This window comes from Apodemus sylvaticus, chromosome 3 (assembly GCF_947179515.1).
Source record: "Apodemus sylvaticus chromosome 3, mApoSyl1.1, whole genome shotgun sequence".
In the NCBI taxonomy this organism is placed as follows: domain Eukaryota; kingdom Metazoa; phylum Chordata; class Mammalia; order Rodentia; family Muridae; genus Apodemus; species Apodemus sylvaticus.
Genome location: NC_067474.1, coordinates 36,349,335 through 36,374,422, shown reverse-complemented (window position 1 = coordinate 36,374,422; position 25,088 = coordinate 36,349,335).

The window sequence follows — 25,088 nt, the reverse complement described above, 5'->3', positions numbered from 1 at the left end:
AGATAAGAATGGATCAATTCGAATTCTTCTGCATGCTGACCTCCAGTTAGTCCAGCACCATTTGTTGAAAAGGCTATGTTTTTTACACTGGATGTTTTTGGCTCCTTTGTCGAAGATCAAGTGACCATAGGTGTGTGGATTCATTTCTGGATCTTTAATTCTATTCCATTGGTCCACTTGTCTGTCACTGTGCCAATACCATGCAGTTTTTAACACTATTGCTCTGTAGTATTGCTTGAAGTCAGGGATACTGATTCCCCCACAATTTCTTTTGTTGTTGAGAATAGTTTTAGCTATCCTGGGTTTTTTGCTATTCCAAATGAATTTGAGAATGGCTTTTTCTAACTCTGTGAAGAACTGAGTTGGGATTTTGATGGGGATTGCACTGAATCTGTAGATCACTTTTGGCAAGATGGCCATTTTAACGATCAAGTAGGCTTCATCCCAGGGATGCAGGATGGTTCAATATAAGGAAATCCATCAATGCTATCCACTACATAAACAAACTCAAAGAAAAAAACATATGATCATCTCATTAGATGCAGAAAAAGCATTTCACAAAATTTAGCATCCTTTCATGCTAAAAGTCTTGGAAAGAACAGGAATTCAAGGCCCATACCTAAACATCATTAAAGCAATATACAGCAAACTGGTAGCCAACATCAAACTAAATGGAGAGAAACTTGAAGCAATCCCACTAAAATCAGGGACTAGACAAGGCTGTCCTTTCTTTCCATATCTTTTCAATATAGTACTTGAAGTTCTAGCTAGAGCAATTAGACAATATAAGGAGATCAAGGGTATACAAATTGGAAAGGAAGAAGTCAAATCATCACTATTTGCAGATGGCATGATAGTCTACTTAAATGACCCGAAAACCTCCACCAGAGAACTCCTACAGCTAATAAATAACTTCAGCAAAGTGGCTGGTTATAAAATCAACTCAAGCAAATCAGTTGCCTTCCTATACTCAAAAGATAAGCAGGCTGAGAAAGAAGTTAGGGAAATGATACCCTTCACAATAGCCACAAACAATATAAAGTATCTTGGTGTGACTCTAATCAAACAAGTGAAAGATCTATACAACAAGAACTTCAGGTCTCTGAAGAAGGAAATCCAAGAAGACCTCAGAAAATGGAAAAATCTGCTATGCTCATAGATCAGGAGGATTAATATAGTTGCCGCATCTTTTAAAGAGTCAAGTTTGATTCTATGTAGGTTTTCTGTAGCGAGACAAGGGAAAGAAAAGAGGGAGCTATCTGAGGCTAGGCTCTCAGACAAGGAAGATACTGATGGTCCCCAAAAAAGAAATGAAATGGTCCCCCCCAAAAAAGAATTATTGAGCCACATACCAATGATCTCAATACATTTATATATGAAATTTGTATTATTTTTAGTTATTAATTTATTTATTTACTTTACATGCCAATCCCACTCCCTCCCCCTCCTCTGGGCTCAGGTTAGTTGACTCTTGTAGTGTCTTTGACTCCTCTAGCCTCTTCAGTCCTTCTCACCCTCTTCCACAATATTTTCCAAGCCCCACCTAATATTTGGCTGTGATCTCAGCATCTGTTTCCATCACCTGCTGGGTGAACCCTCTCTGAGGATAATTATGCTGAAGTCCTGTCTTCAAGTATAGGAAAATCTCATTAATAATGTCAGGTCTATCTCATGGCATGGGTCTCTAGTTGGGACAGTCAATGGTTGGCCATTCTCTGCTCCATCTTTATCTCTGCATATTGTGTAGGTGTGACAAATCTAGAGTAGGTTTTGTGGGTGGGTCTCTCCATCTTGCCTGGTTACAGGAGGTAGCAGCTTTAAGTTCCATATAACTTATTTGCTAGGAGTCTTAGCTAGGATCATCCCCATAAGTTCCTGTGAGTTTTTCTTGTTTTAGGTTTTTAGCTTACCCCAGAGATGCATCCCTGCCTCACCAATCTTAGTTCTCCTTCCCAGTTCACTTTCCCTCTGTCATCCCCACACTTGGTCCCTCCCGCACCCCTCCCCACATCCTTTCTCATGCAGTTCTCTCCCTATATGCACCCACAATGTTTATTTTATTTCAATTCTCAGTGAGACTTGGCATTTTCCCCTAAGTTTTCCCTGCTACTTAACTTTTGCGAGTCTGTGGATTGTAGCATAAATATCATATACTTTGTGGTAAAAAACAATCCACATATAACTGAGAATGTAAAATGTGTGTCTGTCTGAGTCTGTATTACCTAACTCAGGATTATCTTTTCTAGTTCCATCTATTTGCCTGCAAATTGTGTTATTTTTAATAGCTAAGTAATATTCCATTGTGTAGCTATACCTGTGTAGATATACCACATTTTACTTACCAATTCTTCTGTTGAGGGACATCTAGATTGGTTCCAGTTTCTGCCTATTATGAGTAAAGTTGCAATGAAAATAGTTGAATAAATGTCCATTGCTATGGTAGAATATCTTTGAGTATATTCCAAGGAGTAGTACTAACTTTGTGTAGGAATAGAATTATTCCCATTTTTCTTAGAAACATCCAAATTTACTTCCAAAGTTGTTATACAAGTTTGCACTTTCATCAAGAAGTGTTCCCTTTACCACTTGCCAGAATGGACTGTAACTTGAGGTTTTGATCTTAGCTACTGTGACAAGTGGAAGATGGAATCTCAGAGTCACAGATTTGCATTTCCATGATAATTGTGTTGAACATCTTTTAAGTGCTTCTTGGCTCTCTGAGATTCCTTTGTTGAGAATTCAATGTTTAGATATGTACCTCATAGCTATATTTGGTTGGTTGTTCAGTCTCTGAGAGCCCACTAAGGTCTTGGTTAGTTGACTCTGTTGGTCTTCCTGTGGAGTTCTTACGCCCTTTGAGGTCCTCAATCCTTCCCTCAACTCTTCCATAAGAGTACCTGAGTTCCATCCTACATTTAGCTGTGGGTCTGTGCATCTGTTTCAGTCAGCTTCTGGTTTAGTTCTCAGAGGCCAGTTAGCTAGGCTACTATCTGTAAGCCTAACAGTATCATTAAAAGTGTCAGGGATTGGTGTTGGCTTATGGGATGGGTATAATGGGCTAGCTACTGATTGGCCATTCCCTCAGTCTCTGATTCATCTTTGTCCCTGCATTGCTTGCAGACAGGAAAAATTTGGGGTCCAAAACTTTGTGGGTGAGTTGGTATCCTTATCATCCATTGAGGATCTTGCCTGGCTACAGGAGGTGACTTCTTCAGGTTCTATATATTCCCCACTGCTCAGAGTATCAGCTAAAGACACCACCTAGACTCAGAGTATCAGCTAAAGTCACCCATTTCTAGAGTGGGAACCTCCCCAGTCCCAAGTCTCTGGCACATGCTAGAGATGCCCACAAAACCACAACCCCACAAGTTGCCAATTTCCATTCATTCTCCTGTCCCTCTTTACCTCTTTCCTGACTCTCCCTACACCTGATCCTCCCCACCCCACAGTTCCCTCCACACTCACTCTCCCACCCAACTCCCACCCTCTGTCTCCTATAGCAATTTATTCCACCTTCTAAGTGAAATTTAAGCATCCTTCCTTGCATTTTCCTTCTTCTCTACCTTATGTGGGTCTGTGAAGTATAATGTGGGGATCTTGTACTTTTTGCTAATATCCACTTTAGGTGAGTCTATACCATACATGTCCTTTTGGGTATAGTTGTCTCACTCAAGATAATATTTTCTAGTTTCATCCATTTACCCACAAAATTTATGAAATCCTAGTTTTTGATAGCTGAATTGAATTATATTGTGTAAATGAACCACATTTTCTGTATCTGTTCTCTGGCTGAGGGGCATTTGGGTTGTTTCCAGTTTTTGGTGTTGTAAATAGTTATTGCGAATATAGTGGAGCTTGTGTTCTAGTGGTATAGCAGAGCATCTTTTGAGTATATGGCCAGGAATGGTAGAGCTGAGTCTTGATGTAGAACTATTTCCAATTTTCTGAGAAATTACCAAATTCAATTTCTAGAGTGATTTACAAGATTACTCTCTTACCAGTAATGGAGCAGTATTCCCCTTGCTGCTCACCAACATGTGCTGTCCCTTTAGTTTTTGATCTTAACAATTCTGATGTGTATAAGATGGAAGCTCAGGGTCATTTCAATTGCATTTCCCTGTTGCCTAAGGATGTTGAACATTTCTTTAAGTGATTCTCCGTCATTTGAGATTCCTCTGTTGAGAAGTGTCATTTTGCTCTCTACCCCACGTTTTAAATTGGGTTATTTGGTTTGTCGGTGTCAAACTTCTTGAGTTCTTTATATACTTTGGATATTATCCTTCTGTTAGAGGTAAGGTTAGTGAGGATCTTTTCTTAATCTGTAGGTTGCTATTGTGCTGTGTTGACAGTGCCCTTTGCCCTACAGAAACGTAACAGTTTCACAAAGGAAGTCTCATTTATTAATTGTTGACCTTAGTGCCTAAGCTTCTGGTATTCTGTTCAGGAACTTGTGTCCCTTGCCTTTGTGTTCAAGACAATTCTTTTGCAGGATTTTCCCTGTCCAATCATATTAGGGCAGTGGAGGGCCTGTGATTGGGCAGGAAAAGGGAGGCGGGACTAGGAACTGGGTAGACACAGAGGTTGCAGGAGAAGAAAAGGGAGTGTGGGGGGAATCTAGATGACTTCTGACTTGGACCGCTGTGGCCTTTACTAGCCACAATTAAGTATGATTTTACAAGGTTAGAAATGTTGGGATACAGCTTTTATCATTATCAGTTGGTTCTAAAATTATTGTATTGACATCAATGTAAATTGTGATATTATTCACACATAAGTCTGATTGTCTAATTAAGCATTGAGATTCTACCAGTTAATTAGGTGGTGAGATGGCAGGTCTTGTGGTATGTGGGGCATTTTGTGGTAGCTAGATGAACTCAGGGGTATGTGTGGTGCCCGAGAGATGTCTAGCAAAGAGCCCCCAAGTGAGATGACCAAGAGAGACCCTGTAGTTCTGCAGGGCCAGAGAGTGGGCCAGCAGGAGGGACCTGGAAAGATGGTCAAGTGGGAGCTCTGTGCTCCAGCTGGTGAGCCAGCAGGAGTGAGGGGGAGCATGATCTGGCATGGCAGAGGCTAGACAGGTCATTTTTAATATTTTCTGCTACCACTTCCTACTCTCTCTTCTGTTAGATTGAATATATTGGGTTTTATGTTGAGGGCTCTTTAATCCACATGTATGTACTGTTTATGCAGTATGGTAAATATGGCTCCATTTGTATTTTTCTACATGCAGACATCCAGGTAGACCAGCAACATTTCTTGAAATTGCTTTCTCCTTTTGTTTGTATGGTTTTGGCTTCTTTTTCAAAAATCAAGTGTCCATAAATGCATGGGTTTATTTCTTGGTCTGTGATTCAATTCCATTGAGAGTGACCTGTCTCACCTCTCTGTTTTTATACCAATAACATGCAGTTTTTTGCTTTTTTTTTTTTTTTTTTTTTTTTTTAATGATTGCTCAGTAGTACAGCTTTAGATCAGGGAATGTGTTACTTCCAGAATTTTGTTTATTTTTCAGGGTTGTTGTAGCTATCTTGTGTCTTCTTTGTTTGTTTGTTTGTTTGTTTCCATATAAGTTCAGAAATGTGCTTTCAAGGTCTACAAATACTGTGTTGGAAATTTGATAAGAATGGATTTGAATCTGTAGATTGCTTTAGGCAAAATGGCTGTTTTTACTATATTAGTCCTACAGATCCTTGAGTGTGAAAGATCTTTCCATCTTCTGGTATCTTCTTCAGTTTCTTTTTGCTGAACTTGAAGGTATTATCATATAGGACTTTCACTTGCATAGTTTGTTTATATTTTGCATTTTATATTATATACAGCTTTTGTGAAGTGAGTTGTTTTTCTAATTTCTTTTTCTGCCCATTTATCTTTTATATGAAGGATAGGTACTATTTTCTTTGAGTTAATTTTGTATCCAGATACTTTGCTGAAGGTGTTTATTAGCTGTAGGAATTGTCTGATCGAATTTTGGGGGTCACTTATATATACTATCATACCATCTGCTAATAGTAATCCTTTGACTTCTTCCTTTCCAACTTGTATCTCCTTGATCTGTTTTAGGGAGAGAGTGAGAAGCTTTGTCTTGTCTGTGATTTTAGAGGAACTCGTCATTTAGCAAGTATTTTATTGAGTATTTTGGGACCAATGTTCATGCGAGGAATTGGTCTGAAATTCTCTTTGTTGACTCTTTGTGTGGTTTAGGTATCAGAATAGCTGTGGCACCATGGAATGATTTTGGCAGTGTTGTTTCTGCTTCTATTTTGTGGAAGAGTTTGAGGAGTATTGATGTTAACTCTTCTTTGAAAATCTCACATGATTTCACACTAAAACCATATGCTCCTGGATTGTTGTTGTTGTTGTTGTTGCTACTGCTGCTGCTGTTCTTGTCATTGTTGGGAGAGTTTTAAATAGGACTCTTTAAATCATTTACCTGATCTCGATTTAACTTTGGCAAATTGCATCTCTCTAGAAAATCAATCATTTCATTTAGATTTTCCTATTTGTGAAGTATAAGCCCTCTTCCCTCCCCCTGTTCCGCCATCTACCCCTTCCCACTTCCCTGTTCTGGTATTCCCCTACACTGCTGCACTGAGCTTTTCCAGAACCAGGGGCCACTCCTTCCTTCTTCTTGAACATCATTAGATATGTGGATTGTGTCTTGGGTATTCCAAACTTCTAGGTTAATATCCGCTTATTTTCTTTTCTAGAAAATTTTTATTTCTTTCATTTTTTCTTCTTTGACCCAGTGGTCATTGTTTGTAGGTTTAGCAAGTATTTAAGGTTTATGGAGTATTTTGGGATCGATGTTCATGAGAGGAATTGGTCTGAAATTCTCTTTTTGACTCTTTGTATGGTTTAGGTATCAGAATAACTGTGGCACCATGGAATGATTTTGGCAGTGTTGTTTCTGCTTCTTTTTTGTGGAAGAGTTTGCATAAAATTGTAGGCTTTCTGCTGTTTCTGTTGTTGTTTGGTCTATCTTTAATCTATAGTGATCTGATAAGGTGCCAGGTGTTATTCCAATCTTCTATCTGTTGAGCCTGCTTTGTGACCAAGGATATCAATTTTGGAGAGCATTCCATGAGGTGCTCTGAAGAAAGTAGGCTCTTTTGTGTTTGGGTGAAAAGTTCTGCAGATATCTGCTAAGTCTATTTGGTTTATAAGGTGTTAGTTTCGTTATTGCTCTGTTTAGTTTCTGTTTTGATGACCTCTGACAATTGGTGAGAGTGGGGTGTTGAGGTTCCCCACCATTAATGTGTTGGGTTTGAGCTATGGCTTATACTTTAGTAATGTTACTTTTACAAATATTGGTGCCTTTGCATTTGGGACATAGATGTGCAGAATTGAAAAAGTGTCTTAGTGGAGTTTTCCTTTGATGAGTATGATGTGTCCTTCTCCATCTCTTTTGATTACTTTTGTTTGAATGTATATTTTAGTAGATATTAGAATGGCTACTCCAGTTTGCTTCTTGAGTCTATTTATTTGGAAAACTTTTTTTCAGGCCTTTACTCTAAGGCAATGTCTGTTTTTATCACTGAGGTATATTCCTTCTAAGCCACAGAATGATGAATCCTATCTTTGCATCCATTCTGTTGGCCTGAATCTTTTTATTGAATCCATTGATATTGAGAGATATTAGTGACCAATGATTTTTAATTCCTATTACTTTGATATCAGTGGCTGTAGTGTGTGTGTGTGTGTGTGTGCATGTGTGTATGCACAAATGCATGGACACACACACACACATACACACTTCCTTAATTACCTTTTTTGGTTTTGCTGGTGTGAAATTATTTATTTTCTGTGTATTTCTGGGTGTAGTTAACTTCTAACTTAAATTCAAAAATAAACTCTGGGTTGGAGTTTGTCTTCTAGTGTCTTCTAAAGGGATTGATGTATGGATATTGTTTAAATTTGGTTTTGTCTTGGACTATCTTGATTTTTCCATCTATGGTGAATGAAAGTTTTGCTGGGTATAGTAGTTTGGGCTAGCATCACTGGTCTTTTAAAGATTGCAAGACATCTGCTTAGGCCCTGCTGGGTTTCAAAATCTCTGTTAAGAAGTCAAGTGTAATTCTGATAGGTTTGTCCTTACATGTTACTTAGCCATTATTCCTTGCAGCTTTTAATATTCTTTCTTTATACAGTACAGTAAGTAGAGGAAAATATTTTTTCTTTTCTAATCGATCTTTTGTTCTATAAGTTTCTTTTATGGCCATAGGTATCTCTTTTCTTTAGGTTGGGGTTTTTTTTCTTCTATGATTTTGTTGAAAATATTTTCTGAGCCTTTGAGCTGGGATTCATATTCTTCTTCTATTTCTATTATTCTTAGATTTGATCTTTTCATAGTGTTCCAGATTTCTTAGATATTTTGTGCTATAACCTTTTTAGATTATCAATTTCTTTAACTGATGTGTCAATTTCTTCTATAGTGTCTTCTATGCCTGAGAATCTGTCTTCTTTCTCTTATATTGTATTGGTGGTACCTGTGTCTAGATTTCCTGTTCTCTGCTCTAGGATTTCCATCTCCTGGATTCCCTCACTTTGTGTTTTCTTTATTGGTTTTACTTCCCTTTTCAGAACTTAAACAGTTTTGTTCATTCACTTGTTTGATTGTATTTTCTTGTAATACTTTAAGGGATTTTTTTCATTTCTTTTATAATGCCAGTATCATCCTCATAAGATTGAATTTAAAGTCATTTTCTTAAGCATTGGCTATGTTAGGATATCCAGGGCTTGTTATAGTAGGATTATTGTGCTATGGTAGTGCCATATTGCTCTGGCTTTTATTGATTTTTGTTCTTAAGCTGGCCTTTAGCCATCTTGTTGTCCCTTGTGCTCATTGGTTATGAGGGATACAATTAGAGTTGTGAGCCTGATTGTCCCAGATGTTGGCAGGCATGGTTGTGTCTAGTGCTGGTAGGTCTCTGGGAATGCAAGCAGAGCTATAAGTCTCTGATACCAGCATGCTTGTAGGAATGCAGACAGAACTGTGAGCTTGACAATCTATATATCTATATAATAAGATATTACTATCAAAGAGTAAAAAACATGACTCTAAGATAGAACATTAGTCAATGGCCACATATGATTTTAATAAAGTCTGATTTTTCAAGACAATTCATTAAATATAAGAGAAATTTTCAAAGAGGCAATTTTAATGTTACCTAAAACTGCATTAAAATGTTTTGTTATTATTATTGTAATAGGGATCAGAATTTGGATCAGGTATTTCCAGATTTGGGGCCTCTGACTCAAGAATAAAATCAAGACTCTTAGAAACTACAAAGTACTAAGAAAACTTCATTTTTAGCAAAGCAGAAGAAAAACACACTGTCAGGATTGTCAGCCTGCCAGGTGAGTAAGTGTCCTCAAGGGTTTCAAGTTACTGCCTCAGAATTTAAGGGGTTCCTGACTGAGGACGGTTATTTGAGTGGTTCTCTGTATGAACTACCATGGTTTGATTATATAAGCACCTCTTCACTGTGCATGGCCTTTACAATAATTCATCTGGTTTTCATCATATACACATCCAATATTTTGCATAGGCAAATGATTATAAATAGGGGATTATCATTTAATAATGCATTTTCAACCTTGTTAAGCATGTACCCAAAGCCATTTGATACTGGATTATCTCATTGTTAATTTCTAGATATATTACAGGATGCACTTGAGTAGAATCAGGCTCTATCAAATGGTTACAAAGTGGACTAATTTGTTTGCATTTTTTAAAGCAGATGTACTTGTATCTTGAACTAGGAATGTATTTTAAGTTGTCAATACCTTGTTAATTGTTTTGTTCAGAGAATGGTGTATATGTAGTCCAAGTCACTGCTAGTCCCAGATTCAGAAACTATACTTATGCTTTCCTGCTTTACTTCATGAGGACTGAAAAAGGGGATCTCCTAATGGAAACTTAAAAAAAAATTGTAAAAGATGCACCTAACTTTTGAAAAATTAAGTTAACTTCTTTGTGTTGTACAACTATGCAAAATATATTATATCCAGTTTTTAAAACTTGTGCTAAAATTAGACATAACACTTTTTATAGTCTGATGCTTCTCACATTTAAAACTGGAAATTTATTAGAATTCAACCTGTAAATTAGTGGAATCTTTCAGACAAAATTTTACTCACATTTTGCATATTGCATTAGCAAATAAACATTAGAGTGACTACTCTAACAAGAGTTTAATAGAACAACATGATTAGAGCAAAGCCGAAACACATCTAATATAAACTCTGTTAATCCAACCAGTAAAGAGAGATTTACTATCACAATTTTTGGCAAAATTTGAATCAAGCTTTAATTAAATACTGGCCAGGTAGACTAAATCTGGCCAGGCCCATACTCAGGCTCCCAGGACCCAGTGGGGATGACATAAGCTGAATACCCAACAGAGAGGAGATAGAACCAGAAGAGATCACCTCCAGCAGATAAGCATAGCCCCCAATTAAGGGAAGAGACCACTCACCTATGTCCAAATTTTTAACCCAGAATTCTTCCTCTCTGAAGGAAATGCAAGGACAAGAAATGGAGCAGAGACTGAAGGAAAGGCCATCCATAGACCATCCCACCTTGAGATCCACCCCGTCCACAGATACCAAACCCTAACACTATTGCTGATGTTAAGACATGCTTACAGACAGGAGCATAGTATGGCTGTCATCTGAGAGGCTCTGTCAGTACTTGACAAAAACAGATGCAGATACTTACAGTTAACCATCAGACTGAGCCTGGGGACCACAATGGGAGGATTAAAGCAGCTGAAGGGGACTGCAATCCCATAGGAAGAACAACAATATCAACTAACCTGACCACCCAGAACTCCCAGGGACTAAATGACCAACCCAAGAGTATATATGAGTCAGTCCATGGCTCTTAGCTACATGCATAACCAAGAGGATTGCCTTATGTGGCATCAATGGGAGGGGAGGAACTGGGTCCTGTGGAGGTTTGTTTTCCCAGCCAACAAGGATTCAAAAAGTCTGAAGCCAGAGTGGGTGGGTGGGTGAGGCAGCACCCTGTTAGAAGCCCAGGGGAGGGAGATGGGATGGGGGATTTTGCAGAGGAGAGAACAGGAAGGGGGACAATATTTGTAATGTAAATAAATAAAATGATCAAAAGGAAAAGGCAAAACCTACAATTCACTGTATTTCCCACTGGGTCCAGTCAGGCACAAGCATACATCCTGACATATTTCTGATCTACATACCTCCTGCCTACATTCCATTGGGGGCAAATACATATTCTGATGTATTCTCTACTCATGCACTTACTGCCCAGTGTGATCAAACATATCTTGTGCAGATGAGCCAGACGAGCAAGACCCTATTCTTAACTGCAAACAGAACTCTCTTTTTTTGTACTTTTTAAAAATTATTTTATGTTTTATTTTATTTACATTTCAAGTGTTATCCCCTTACCTGGTTGCCTCTCTCCTAGAAAACCCCTCTCTTATCCCCTCTCCCCCTGCTTCTATGAGGGTGGTCATCCACTCTTCCACCCATTCCCACCTCCCCACCCTTGATTTCCCCTACACTCGGACATCTATCAAACCTTCATAGGACCACGGACCTCTTCTCCCATTGATGTCTGACACCACTGTCCTCTGCTACATATGAAGCAAACAGAACTCTTAACTTGCAATGTATATTTTCAATGCATTGGCCTACCATAACTATCAGGGTATATTGTTATTGTTCTTGTTTTGGTCTCACAATCCTTCCCACAAGATGCTACAAGGGATTTGAATTACCATCAAAGATTAGCCCATTTAACACAACTTGAAGAACTGCCTAGAAATTAGCATCTGTGTCAACTCATATTTTTTTCTATTATTTCCTGAAAATATACTACAAAGTTGTACTGTGTGCAGATCTGTTATGAAGTCCTAGTTACTGTCACTCAACTTGTTATTTTAACATTATAAATGTTGTACTTGATTTGTTCTTTATAATATTTCTAGAAGATAAAGTAACTATCATAATTGCTGGAGTTGTTATTTATTCTGATTTCATGGCTTAGTTGGTTATCCTGCCGCCTATACCATGTCTTTTCTTACAGGCTTAATGTGTGATATACAGCTAATACACTATCTTTACCTTTTGAATTCCCTCAAATTTCTTCAGTTCTGGTAAAATCTATGTGTACATACCTAGTTTATAGGAATAATGTCTACAATAGCTTTGAGCTCCCCCAAACCTCTCCCAAAATGGCACTATTCCATACCTGCAGCCTTTGCTCCATCTGAACACCTTCTCTACACCAACTATCATCACTGTCCCAATCTCAGTCACGTGGCTCTTAAAACACCTCAACCTGAGGCAGGCTACAATTTCAAATCCTACACATATCCAAAGACAGAATGGTTGCCTCACAAAACACAAACAATATGAAAAAACTAACACACTGTGCCCCTCCTCCCAAATCTACTAGTCCTACAGAAATGTTCTTCAATAAGAATTACTTAGATGAACCTCTCAGCACATAGAATTTAAAAGGACAATCATAAATTTTATCAAGAATTCAAGGAGTTAGCCAGGCAGTAGTGGCTCACACCTTTAATCCCAGCACTTGGGAGGCAGAGGCAGACAGATTTCTGAGTTCGAGACCAGCCTTGTCTACAGAGTGAGTTCCAGGACAGCCAGGGCTATACAGAAAACCCCTGTCTCAAAAAACCAAAAAAAAAAAAAAAAAAAAAAAAAAAAGAAAGAAAAGTAAAGAATTCAAAAGGCATAGAAGAGGAGCAGCTCAATCAATGAAAATGCCTGAATGACATTCAAAAGAAAAAACACAGAGAGATGAATGAGATGATGAAGATTTAAGATTTAAATATTGAATTAAGTAGGAACAGAGATATTAAAAAGAACTCAGGAAGAAATGAAACATAATTGAAAAAAAGAAAGAGAAACTCAAAAACCTAAGCAGAAAGCACCAAGGGAGGTCTTTTCATTGGAGAGGATCATGTAGAAACTAGAACAATAGGAGGTAAAGATAAAGTGGAGGAATTAGCCTACCTAAGCAAAGAAGGAAATTGGTAGTCCTAATATAAAAAACAAATCAAATACACATACAACAACAACTAAAAGTCCATTAGAGAACAAAAATAATAGAAAACTGAGCACAAATGACTTAATAGAAACAAAAAAAGTAACACAAAACAAATTAAGAAGTGGCTTTCTTTTAATCCCAGCACTTGGGAGGCAGAGGCAGGAGGATTTCTGAGTTCAAGGCCAGCCTGGTCTAGAGAGTAAGTTTCAGGGTAGCCAGGGCTACACAGAGAAACCCTGTCTCAAACAAGCAAACAAGCAACAAAAGTGGCTCTTGAAGAAGATAAGCAAGATCAGAAGATCAGACTAATTAATAAAAATAAAGAACAAATTCAAATTAACAAAATTAGGACTGAAGAAGCAAACATCATACCAAGTACTAAAGAAATTCAGAATGCAATAATGAAATATTTTAAAACCTGTTCTCCATTAAAACAGAAACACTAAAAGAAATGGTTCAGCTTCCTCATTCTTCCAGACCACCAAAAGTAGAGCAAGGAGAGACTAAAATTTAAAAATATTCATAGCAAGTAAGGAGGTAAAAATAGTAGTAAAAGACTTCTTTCTCAAAAGGAAAAGTAAAGAAAAAAGAAAAAAAAGAAAAGTTCAGATCAAGATCAAGTGATTTCTACTGGAATTTCAATGTTATTTCTTAACCTCCAGTCCCCCTCAAAGTAAAAGAAAGGAGAAATAGTATGGGAAAGAAAACTTCCTTCTATGAGGCCATTATGACTATAATAAGAACAACCAAAAAAAAACCCAAAATAAGACAAACAGAAATAGGCATGCATAAACAAAACAACAAAAATGCCCACTACAGGATAAAACCCCTCATGAACATAGATATAAAACTAACATTATAAGAAAAATCACTTATCACGACCAGATTGGCCTTATGCAAGAGATGCAAGGAAAGTCCATGTACATAAATTAACAAATGTAATAAATAGTATAAATAGACTTAAAGTCAAAAGTCATGTTATCAAGAAAATTAGATGTAAATCACTACAGAAAATTTAAGAAGACACTAGAACGTAGAAAGACCTATACTCAGGGATTAGTGAAATTAATATTAGGGAAATGACCATTCTACCAAAATCAATTTACATATTTAATATATTTCTGATGAAAATACATACAACAGTTTCCACAGAAATAGATAGAAGATCCTAAAATTTGTATGGAATCCCAAAGGATCCCAGAAAGACAAAGCAATCCTAAGGAAAAAGATCAGTCCTTACCACACTGGCTTTGAAAATATAAGGTAGAACTGTTGCAATGAAAGTAATATAGAATTGCCAGAAAAACAGATATGTGGACCAATGAAGCAAAACAGAAGACCTGAACACAAATGGACATAACTTCTACCACCGTCTCACATTTGACAAAGATGCCAAAACATGCATTCTAGGGGAAAGATAGTAACTTCACCAAATCATGCTGTGAAAACTCAATGCCCACATGTAGAAGAATGGAAGTCAACCATATCTATCTCCTGGCACACACACCCAAAGCAACACAAAAGAAACAAAAACAAATAAACAAAGCAAAACCCCTCCGAATGGATCAAATACCTCAATGTGGAACCTAAAACAAAGCTTCTAGTAGAAAACATTGGCAATATCCCATAAGACATGAGTACAGCAAAGGGCTTCTGGGATAGGGATCCCTGTGTCCAGGAACTAAGGATAACAATTACCAAGTAGAACCTCATAAAGTGTCTGTACAAATAGAAAACTGTCAATGTAATGTGGAGGATGTCATAGGTGTTTGTCAACTATGTATCTGTACCATGGTTTGAATGAGGATGCCCCACCTTCTCAGTATGCTGTGCTAGCCACCACGTCTGCTGCTACATGCAGACATGTCATCCTGGATTCTAATCCTCCAAAACAATATACTCCAATGAACCATTTCTTTTTAAGCTGCCATGCTCAGGCTGTTTTATAACAGCACAGAAATATAACTAGTGCAATCTGATAAAGGATGAGAATTCAATATAAACAAAGAACTCAGGAAAAGAGGGGAGTCGGTTTTTAAAATCTGAATGGAACACTCTCAGAGATGAAATGGCTAAGAAATATCATCAAATGTGTTCAACATCTTTAGCAATCAGAGAAATGCAATTAAAATTAGTTTGAGATTTTACCTTACCCAAGTTAGACTTAATTAAGATTGAGAAAACAATTGACATCAAATGTTATAAAGAACTTTTCACCAATTAAAGGGAAAATGCTTTACCTGTAAGCCATAGATCATCTAACAAAAAGCATAGTACCAGACATAGGAAAGCTCCTTTTGAGTTCCAAAAGAAAATAGGCTTCTACCATTGCTCCTGGTCACCTTCTAGAAATGGAAGGTAAAAGTCTTTTGCTGAAGAAGCTTCATATTTCAAACCCAGGACTTAGAGCAGTGGTTCTCAACTTTCCTAATGTGATACTCACTAATGTAGTACCTCATATTATGGTGACCCCAACCATAAAATTATTTCACTGCTCCTTCATAACTGCAATTTATCTACTCTTATGAATTGTAATGTAATATCTGATATACAGAACATTTGATATGCAACCCCCAAAGCAGGCTGAGAACTGCTGACTGGGAGGAATCAAGTTAGAATTGAATGAGAAGCCTGAACTCTTATCATGCCAGAAGTATCCCTGCAAAAAAGAAAAAGGGAGAAAAGAAATCCTATAGTCTTTCCCATTGGCAAAGCCTAGGAAATCCTAAAACAACCAGAATGGCAAGATATCCCAAAAGACATTTGTATACTGTGCATAACCAACAGCTCTCTAATTGGACTTAAAGTTCACTTAATAGAAAGGAGTTAGTGCCTGCAATAATAAACCTAGCCTATTACCCATGGCTGGTGAGGCCACAGAATAAACCCTACAGGAGAGGTCACTACTGCCACTTTCCCAATTATGGTTTTCAACTTCATTCTAAGTATTTATTCTAATAGCAACAGATAAATGTGACTTACACCTATCATCAGAGACCCTTTTTTGTATCAGGTAGACATTATTACAGAAATATGTAACTGTTAAAAATACAGGTAACACTGGATGGCTGGGTTTCCCCTGTAGTAGATTGCTGATGTGCTGTCCTCCTCTTGGGTGCCCTTGCAGCCCTAGTGTGCTTTGCCCCAGATTGAGTCTGTGAACCAGATGGTGCCCGTTGGATGACAGAGAAGCATCTTAAAAAATGCTCAACTTCATTAGTCATTAGGGAAATGCAAATCAAAACAACCCTGAGATTTTACCTTACACCAGTCAGAATGGCTAAGATTAAAAATTCAGGAGACAGCAGGTGTTGGCGAGGATGTGGAGAAAGAGGAACACTCCTCCACTGCTGGTGGAGTTGCAAATTGGTAAAACCACTCTGGAAAACAGTCTGGCGGTTCCTCCGAAAACTGGCCGTCTCACTTCCAGAAGATCCTGCTATACCATTCCTGGGCATATACCCAGAAGATTCCCCAGCATGTAATAAGGATACATGTTCTACTATGTTCATAGCAGCCCTATTTATAATTGCCAGAAGCTGGAAAGAACCCAGGTATCCCTCAACAAAAGAGTGGATGCAAAAAAATGTGGTATATATACACAATGGAGTACTATTCAGCCATTAGAAACAACGAATTCATGAAATTCTTAGGCAAATGGATGGAGCTGGAGAACATCATACTAAGTGAGGTAACCCAGACTCAAAAGACAAATCATGATATGCACTCACTAATAAGTTGATATTAACCTAGAAATCTGGAACACCCAAAACATAATCCACACATCAAATGAGGTACAAGAAGAACGGAGGAGAGGCCCCTTGTTCTGGAAAGACTCCGTGAAGCAGTATAGAGCAAAACCAGAACAGGGAAGTGGGAAGGGTTGGGTGGGAAAACGGGGAGGGAAGGGGGCTGATGGGAGTGGGGGTCTAGAAAAGGGGAAATCATTTGAAATGTAAATAAAAAATATATCGAATTAAAAAAAGCCAAATTAAAAAAATACAGGTAACCACGTGGCATCTCTTCATAATTGTTTTTCCCTTAATTTTTTTTATTCATTTTACATCCATATCACAGGCCACCTTCCTTTTTCCCTCCCACCCTGACACACCCCCTCCGCTGTCATTCCCCTTCCCTTATCTTCTGAAAAGAGAAGACCTCCCATAACTACCAACTTCCTCATCCTTTTACACTGTAGCTTTCAAAATTATTTCATTGTTCTGTATATTTACTATTTTGATTATTATGTAGCAGGAGGATTTTCTTTTTTAGTCCAATCCATTTGGTATTTTATAAGCTTCTTGTACATTTATCTCTTTCCTTAGGTTAGAGAAATTTACTTCTTTGATTTTGTTCAAAGTATTTTCTGTGCCTTTGAGCTGGGAATATTCTCCTTCTTGTATTCCTTATTGGTCTTAGGTTTGGTCTTTTCATGGTGTTCCATATTTCCTGGATAGTTTGTGCCAGGAAGTGTGTAGATTTAACATTTTCTTGGCTGGTGTAACAATTTGTTCTATTGTATCTTCGATGCCTGAGATTCTTCTTCCATCTCGTGCATTTTGTTACTTATGCTTGCATCTGTTCTTCCTAGTTTCTTACCTAGGTTTTCTATCTCCTGGACTCCCTTAGTTTGTGATTTATTTATTGATTCTATTTGAATTTTCAGGTCTTAAACAGTTTTATTCATTTCCTTCACCTGTTTGTTTATGTTTTCTTGTATTTCTTTAAGGGAATCTATTCATTTCCTCTTTAAAAGCATCTATCATGTCCATAAGATCAAATTTAAGGCCATTTTCTTGTGTTTCAATTGTATTAGGCTATCTGGGGGTTTCTCTGGCTATTTAACTATCCTAGATAGATAAGTTCTAGTGGTGCCACATTTTTCTACCTTTTTCTGTTGAGGTTCTTAAGCTAGCCTTTAGCCATCTCTGGTATTGGCGGGCCTCTAGTAATACAGGCAGAGTTGTAGGACAGAAAATGTAGTACCAGGAAATTAGATTTAGTTTAGTGCTATTGGGAGTGCATTTGGGGGATTGATGGGCATGGAGTTGACAGCAGGCCTCTTGGAATATCCTCTCCATAAATGTTACTCTATAATACCATCCCTATAGCTAAGATTCAGGAACCATTGTAAAGACAATGGGAAAATCTTAAGAGTCAAAGGACCAGGACATCTGCTATAAATTGTATCTTCTGAAAATGACAGGGAAGCCACACTCACCAAAAAAAATCTTTACAATTATAGTTGCCTAAATAAGACCTGAAATGGAAAAAAAAACAGTTGGCATGCCAGCATAAATGGGGATATTTGTCCAACATATAACAAAGACCCATACTCCACTATGTTCAAAGAAGCCTTATTTATAATAGCCAGAAGCTGGAATGAACCCAGATGTCCCGCAACAGAGAAATGGATATAGAAAATGTGGTACATTCACACAATGGAGCCACTCAGCTATTAAAAACAATGGCTTCAGGAGTCCCATGCTTACAGGTGAGATGTCACCAGCCATCTTTGCTCCTATGAATGTGTGGAGGGGCAGACTGGAAGGCAGGAATTATCAGAGTAGAGGATCTCTTGGAACACTCCCTGCCAGGACTCTACCTGTACCCAGGAGCTCGCCAACACCACAGCAATTTGTGCCAGGGAAAAGCAGGTCACCAGGGTTACTGAAATAGGCTTGCAAGCAAACAGGAGGGGCAAGCACCAGCCAGTGACAGGAGGACAAACTAACACCAGAGATAACCAGATGGCAAAAGGCAAAGTTAGGGACATTGTTAACAGAAATCAAGGAAACATGGCACTATCCGAACCCAATTCTCCCACAACAGCAAGATACCCCAACACACCAGAAAAGCAAGATTTGGATTTAAAATCACAGCTCATGATGCTTATGGAGGGCTTCAAGAAGGACATAAATAACTCCCTTAAAGAACTACAGGAAAACACAACAAAACAGGTGAAGGAGTTGAACAAAACCATGCAGGATATAAAACTGGAGGTAGATACAATAAAAAATCACAAAGGGAAACAACTCTGGACATAGAAAACCTAGAAAAGAAGTCAGGAGTCATGGATGCAAGCATCAATAACAGAATACAAGAGAAAGAAGAGAGAATCTCAGATGAAGAAGATAACATAGAAAGCATTGACACAACAGTCAAAGAAAATGCAAAATGCAAAACGCAAAAAGCTCCTGACCCAAAACATCCAGGAAATCCAGGAAAAAATGAGAAGAATAAACCTAAGGAGTAAAGGTATAAAAAGAGTGAAGATTTCCAATTTAAAGGGCCAGTAAATGTCTTCAACAAAATTATAGAAGAAAACTTCCTTAATCTAAAGAAAGAGATGCCCATGAACATACAAGAAGCCTTCAGAACTCCAAATAGATTTGACCAGAAAAAAATTCCTCCTGTCACCTAATAATTAAAACATCAAATGTGCTAAACAATGAAATAATATTAAAAGCAGTAAGGGAAATGGGTCAAGTAACATATACAGGTAGACCTATCAGAATTATACTAGACTTCTCACCAGAGACTATAAAAGTCGGAAGAGCCAGGGCACATGTCATACAGACCCTAATGGAATGCAAATGCCAACCCAGACTGCTATAACCAGAAAATCTCTCAATTGCCATAGATGGAGAAACCAAGGTATTTCATGACAAAAAATATACATGCACAGTATCTTTTCACAAATCCAGCCCTTCAATGGATAATGAATTGAAAACTCCAACAAAACAAGAGAAACTACACACTAGAAAAAGCAAGAAATTAATCTTCTTTCAATAAACCCAAAAGAAGATAACCACACAAACATAATATCAGGAAGCCACAATCACTATTCCCTAATATCTCTTAACAACAATGGACTCAATTCCACAATAAAAAGACATAGACTAACAGACTTGATAGGCAAACAAGACCCAACATTTTGCTGCATACAGGAAATGCATCTCAAAAAAAAGCACTACCTCAAAAATGGTCATCTTGACAAAAGCAATATATAGATTCAATGCAATCTCTATCAAAATCCCAAGTCAATTCTTCATAGAGTTAGGCAGAACAATTCTCAAATTCATCTGGAATAACAAAAAACCCAGGATAGCTTAAACTATTTTCAACAGTAAAAGAACTTCTGGGGGAATCAGCATCCCTCAAGCAGTACTACAAAGCAATAGCATTAAAAACTGCATGGTATTTGTACAGTGACTGGCAGGTATATCAATGTTATAGAATTGAAAACCCAAAAATGAACCCACACACCTATAGTCACTTGATCTTTGATAAAGGAGCTACAACCATCCAGTGGAAAAAAAGATATCCTTTTCAACAAATGGTTTTGGTTCAACTGGAGGTCAGCATGCAGGAGAATGCAAATCGATCCATTCTTATCTCCTTATACTAAGCTGACGTCCAAGTGGATCAAGGACCTCCACATAAAACCAGATAAACTGAAACTAATAGAAAAGACACTGGGGAAGACCCTTGAGGACATGGGCACAGGGGAAATTTTCCTGAACAAAGCTCCAATAGCTAATGCTCTAAGATCACGAATTGACAAATGGGACTTCATAAAATTACAAAGTTTTTGTAAGGCAAAGGACACTGTCAAAAGGACAAAATGGCAACCAACAAATTGGGAAAAGAGCTTTATCAACCCTACATCCAATAGAGGGCTAATATCCAAGATATACAAAGAACTCAAGAAGTTAGACTCCAGAGAGACAAATAACTTTATTAAAAAATGGGATACAGAGCTAAACAAAGAATTTTCACCTGAGGAATATCAAATGGCTGAGAAGCACCTAAAGAAATGTTCAACATCCTTAGTCATCAGGGAAATGCAAATCACAACAACCCTGAGATTTCACCTTATACCAGTCAGAATGGCTAATATCAAAAACTCAGGAGACAGCAGGTGTTGGCAAGGATGAGGAGAAAGAGGAACACTTTTCCACTGCTGGTGGGGTTGAAAGCTGGTACAACCACTCTGAAAATCAGTCTGGTGGTTCCTCAGAAAACTGGGCATCATACAACGGGAGGACCCCATTATACCACTCCTGGGCATATACCCAGAGGATCCCCCAGCATGTAATAAGGACACATGCTCCACTATGTTCATAGCAGCCCTATTTATAATAGCCAGAAGCTGGAAAGAACCCGGATGTCCCTCAATGGAGGAATGGATACAGAAAATGTGTTATATTTACACAATGGAATACTACTCAGCTATAAAAAACAATGAATTTATGAAATTCTTAGGTAAGTGGGTGGAACTGGAGAATGCCATCCTGAGTGAGGTAACCCAGTCACAAAACAACACACATGGTATGTACTCACTGATAAGCGGATATTAGCCCAGAAGCTTAGAATACCCAAGAAACAATTCACATATCAAATAATGCCCAAGAAGAAGGAGGGAGAAGCTCCTGGTCCTGGAAAAGCTCAATGCAGCAGTGTAGGGGATACCAGGACAGGGAACTGAGAAGTGGTTGATTGGGGAACAGAGGGAGGGAAGAGGGCAGGCATATGGGACTCTTGCGGAGTGCACATCCAGTAAAGGGGAAATCATTTGAAATGTAAATAAAGAATATATTGAATAAAAAAAAAGAAAAATGGCTTCAGGAAATTCTTAGGCAAATGGAAATATCACCCTGAGTGAGGTAACTCAATCACAAAAGAACACACATAGTATGTATTCACTGATAAGTGGATATTAGCCCAGAAGCTCAGAATACCCAAAATACAATTCACAGACCACATGAACCTCAAGAGCAAAGTGTGAATGCTTAGGTCCATCTTATAAAGGGGAACAAAATACTCACGGGAGGAGATACAGAGACAAAGTGTGGAGCAAAGACTGAAGGAAAGACCATCCAGAGACTGCCCCACCTGGGGAACCCTCCCATATACAGTTACCAAATCCATACACTTTTGTGGATGCCAACAAGTGCTTGCTGAGAGGAGCCTGATATAACTTTCTCCTCACAGGCTCTGCTAAAGCTTGACAAATACAGAGGTGAATGCTGGCAGCCAACCTTTGGACTGAGCACAAGTTCCCCATTGGAGGAGTTAAAGAATGGACTGAAGGGAAGTGAAGGGGTTTGCAACCCCATAAAAGGAACAACAATATCAACCAACCAGACCCCCCCACCCAGAGCTCTCAGGGACTAAATCACCAACCAAAGAATATACATGAAGAGACCCATGGCTCCAGCCGATACGTAGCAGAGGATGGCCTTCTTGAATATCAAAGGGAGGAAAGACCCTTGGTCCTGTGAAGGCTTGATGCCCCAGTTTAGGGGAATGTCAGGAGTGGGTGGGGGAACACCCTCATAGAAGCAGGTGGAGAGGGCATGGAATAGGGTGTTTTCTGAGGGGAAACTAGGAAAGGGGATAACATTTGAAATGTAAATAGAGAAAATATCTAATAAAAATTTCACAAAAAATGTACTTGAATATATTTTCTATTTTTAATTTAATATATTTAATAATTTACCTTCTTTATATTTATTCTAGTGAATACCTGATATAAACACTAACATACATAATTTGTTATTATATTGTTATTATATATTAGTTAATTATATTTAACATATAATATATATCATAAGTGATATATATTATGTAATATATATATATACACTATATGTAGCACTCTCGTACATGTACACATACACATACAAAATTTAAGAGCTTGGGAGTCTTATCTGACTCCCTTGTAATTTTTTTATGATACAAAGTATGTAGTATATTGTTTGTTAAGATAGAAAGCTACATGGGGCAGTCTCTGGATGGTCTCTCCTTCAGTCTTTGCTCCACACTTCTATTGTCATAGAAATTTTTTGTTTTCTCCCTCTAATGTGTCTTCATTATTATGTCTTTGACACTATCAAATTTTAAATTAATTGTCGCTATTTATGTTTAAATTATCCATTGTGTTGAAAGGTACAATTATTACTATTCTTTAGTTGTAAATGCTAAGTTTCCCATTTATAATTAATGCTAATTGCCTATAATGCACATGGCCCTGAACCAGACATTACATCATTCAGATGAATGTCTTTGCAGGAATGAACACTATCATCATCTTCCTCTTCCTCCTCCTCCTCCTCCTCTTCTTCTTCTTCTTCTTGAAGTTTTTCTGGTTATTTGATTTTTTACAGATTTCAAATTTATAAGGTAAGATGGAAGCCGGGCGGTGGTGGTGCACGCCTGTAATCCCAGCACTCTGGGAGGCAGAGGCAGGTGGATTTCTGAGTTTGAGGCCAGCCTGGTCTACAGAGTGAGTTCCAGGACAGCCAGGACTACACAGAGAAACCCCATCTCGAGAAAAAAACACAAAAACAAAAACAAACAAACAAACAAAAAAGGTGAGATGGAAAACTGGTACAACCACTCTGGAAATCAATCTGGACATTGGTATTATTAGATCTTTCCATTAATAACTGAATGTAGACAAATGTCGAGGCAAGAAAACAGAAACAACTCCAATTGTAAATAGCAGGAAAACAAACTAGTTGATTAGATTAATTATTTAGAATTTAATTATTTAGAAATAAGAGTCAAAGAAAATAGACACTAAAGAGGAACATGAGAATGTTTAACTAAAATTTAAGACATTGCAAAGATAGCGAAGGTGCCTGGCTTAATTTCACACTTGCTGAGGCATTATGTTGAGGCTCAGCCATCACCTCTGACGCTGCTTTAATTACACTGCTGTTACAGAACACATAACCCAGAAACTCAAACAGCAGTGCTGCTGCTTTTGACTCTCAGAGCCTCCTGCAATCTCGCCTCATCACCTACAGCCTTCCCAGAGACTCCTGTCACCAATTTTTTCTGTGATATTTATTAACTAAATGATTGGTTAGAAGAAAGGGATGGTTTGATGTTGATAAAAGATATTTATTTTAGTTATATAATTTCAATTTTTATTAGGGATTTTGATATTGATTATTGAAATGCCTGTATAATCAAAAATTAAGATAGCATAACAACAGGAGAGTTGAAAGTGGGAACTTCAGAAGGAATAAACTTGAAAAGAAAATTAATATTTAGAGTGTTTACTAATATTCTGAATAACAGCTGGCAGGTAAACCTACAGGACAGCCAGTTAATATTTAATATTATAAAAGGTTTTTTTATACTAAAATGTATTGCTCATATGAGATTAATATTAAGCTATGTATCTATATTTTATACCCTAAATTTACCAATTCTGTGTCTGAGGACATGGTATTATTTTCCTTATTCTATTTGTTATTTAACATTATACTATGTCATATAGATCATATAACAGGTTTTATTAGTGTGGAACATTTTATATTACCAAGTTAATTTTTAAAAATAAGATAATTCTCATTTAGAATTTTAAATTTACAAATAATTTCCCAAATAGTGTTTTAAGATGTATATCAATTATATGAGATGTGCCTAATTAATGTTATACTTGTAATTTTATAAAATAGTGCACGACAATTAAGTAATTTTAAATGTTAAGTCGTATTCTCACTTAAGTATTCCTTACTTGATCTTCATAAACTTCCTTCAGCTTAGTTTCTCAGTCACCAAAATGGAATCTTAATAAAAACACAAAGGGTGAATTTAACCAAGCAGAAACTTAAGGAGCGAAACTGAATGCTATTTTACTTTACTGTTCTTAAGGTTTGTGTGCGAGAGAGTGATTGCACATACATATATGTGTGTAGTGTGTATCTGTGTGTGCTCAGAAGAAGGCACTGCATCTTTGAAGCTGTAGTTAAAACACTCATAGGACATCTGTCTTGTTAAGTGGGTGTTAGATTTGGAATTCCTGCCATTGTGGTTGCTGAGCTTAGGTGCTGAGCCTTCTACCCAGCTCTCAACCTAATTTTTAAAATGAAGAGCACAATTTCTACTTACAATGCCTAAAAAAATACATAATAGAGCCAAGGCATATTTGTTGATCACTTACGTTCAACTTTAGGACTTTTTCAGAGGCAACCAACATAAAACTACATGCTTAATGTGTGAAAGCATCTAA